This window comes from Perca flavescens, chromosome 16 (assembly GCF_004354835.1).
Source record: "Perca flavescens isolate YP-PL-M2 chromosome 16, PFLA_1.0, whole genome shotgun sequence".
NCBI classification, from domain to species: domain Eukaryota; kingdom Metazoa; phylum Chordata; class Actinopteri; order Perciformes; family Percidae; genus Perca; species Perca flavescens.
The window spans coordinates 34399173-34401354 of record NC_041346.1 but is presented as its reverse complement, the minus strand read 5'-3'; the positions used below and the strand labels follow the sequence as shown (position 1 = coordinate 34401354).

At 44.0% G+C, this 2182-nt stretch overlaps 1 long non-coding RNA gene across 1 annotated transcript in view; it reads right to left on the bottom strand.

Annotated features, from left to right (window-relative positions):
• Positions 1–877, bottom strand: part of LOC114570699 (uncharacterized) — a 10551-nt gene extending 9674 nt beyond the window's left edge. The window contains exon 1 of the long non-coding RNA XR_003694560.1: positions 678–877. This is a non-coding gene — a long non-coding RNA (uncharacterized LOC114570699). The remainder of the gene's footprint in view (positions 1–677) is intronic.
• Between the last annotated feature and the right edge of the window lie 1305 nt (positions 878–2182).

The following is a 2182-nucleotide window of genomic DNA, read 5'->3' as shown; positions in this document are numbered from 1 at the left end:
CAAAAAAACTGTAAAGGCTGGCTAATATTCGTTCAAATATCATTATTTTTAAAAATATTCGAATAATATTTGAATATCGAAGTTCAGAGTCAAAGCCCTAGTACATACATACATACACACAATTTAAGCTCTTTTTTTCTAAATGAAATAAGATTAATCCAACGAATCGTTTGGTTTGTAACCTAACCGAAAGCCTCGTACCAAACGGTTCAATATGAATATGTGTATCGTTCCCCCCCTAGTAATTAAATTATTTATTATTTAGACCTGTAACTTCTGTACTAGAGAGAGGAAGTAGGAATGGTATTACTTTACCACCCATTCACACGGGCAGACAGATAGTGGTTAAGTCTTAGTCTAAAGAAGACCTCAGCAGGAGCAGTCTGGTCTAAGTTAATCCCCCCATGCAGCTTTGATGTATCTAAAAGCTAACATTACAGTTTGTTAGGAAGATTTGGCAAGGGGAAGTCTGCATTAGCCTCGGGGCTAAGCCCCCCCCCCCGTCTTTCAGTCCTAGTGACATCCCTGCCACTGATGCTATTGTATGTATTTCATATGTTCTAAATAATCTAAAGTCTTGGGTCAGTGTGACAGTTAGAGTCCCAGTCAGAGTAGTGGTAGTTTCTCTGCAGCTTTCTGCTCTCAGACTAAACTAACAGAAAGACGGCTAACATTACCTTCAGCTGGAGCTCCAGACGGAGGACAGTAAAATAAAGCAGATATCCACCATGAGAGGAGACCTTCTCTAATCTTAAATCCTGCATCAGACCGAGGAACATAACTGGGACACAAGCTGGGAGGAATTTATTTATTCTTGTTAAAGGAAACGCCCTGAATAAAAATCATGTGCTGAGATTAACTTCCTTTCAGGGAAAAGGGAACAGACACACACACACAGACACACACACACACACACACACACACACAGAAACACACACACACACACAGAAACACACACACACACACACAGACAGACACACACACACACACACACACACACACACACACACACACACACACACACACACACACACAGAAACACACACACACACACACACACACACACACACACAAGCTGGGAAAGTGAAAACGAAACTAAACAGGGAACACCCACACAAGAATTCCAGTAATCCCCCCAGGATCATTTAGTGCAACAGTGGAGAGGAAAAACTTCCATTTTAGGGAGAAACCTGGGACAGACCCAGAGTCTTGGTGTGTGTGTGTGTGTGTGTGTGTGTGTGTGTGTGTGTGTGTGTGTGTGTGTGTGTGTGTGTGTCTCTGTTCCCTTTTCCCTGAAACAAAGTTTATCTCAGCACATGATTTTTATTCAGGGAGATTCCTGTAAGAAGAATAAATAAATTCCTCCCAGCTTATGTCACAGTTATTTCCCTCGGTCTGATGCAGGATTTAGGGTTAGAGAAGGTCTCCTCTCATCCCTCTTTCTCTTAGTTTAGTCTGAGAGCAGAAAGCTGCAGAAAGCTGCAGAGAAACTAACACATCTCTCACAGACTCTTGGTCTGGGTCTGGTCTATGGTGATGAACAGTGACAATAATAGTCACAATAAAGATATAGAAACTATGACTGGAAATAAAAAACACATGTACACACACACTCATACACACACACACACACACACACACACACACACACACACACACACACACACACACACACACAACACACACACACACAAACACAATCACACACACACATACACACACACACACACAGAAACACACTCTGATCCCTTCCAGTATGCTGCAGAGATCAGTGTTGACCTCCTTCCACAGCGTCTTGTCGCAGGCCTTTGTTCTCTTGACTAATGGTCTTCTCCTCTGGATCTTCTTCTCTGCTGTTGGTTGTGATGGGTTGGGTTCAGGTGGCTCTCCTGTTCCTTGGTCTTCTCCTCTGGATCTTCTCTGCTGTTGGTTGTGATGGGTTAGGTTCAGGTGGCTCTCCTGTGCCTTGGTCTTCTCCTCTGGATCTTCTTCTCTTCTGTTGGTTGTGATGGGTTGGGTTCAGGTGGCTCTCCTGTGCCTTGGTCTTCTCCTCTGGATCTTCTTCTCTGCTGTTGGTTGTGATGGGTTGGGTTCAGGTGGCTCTCCTGTGCCTTGGCCTTCTCCTCTGGATCTTCCTCTCTGCTGTTGGCTGTGATGGGTTGGGTTCAGGTGACTCTCCTGT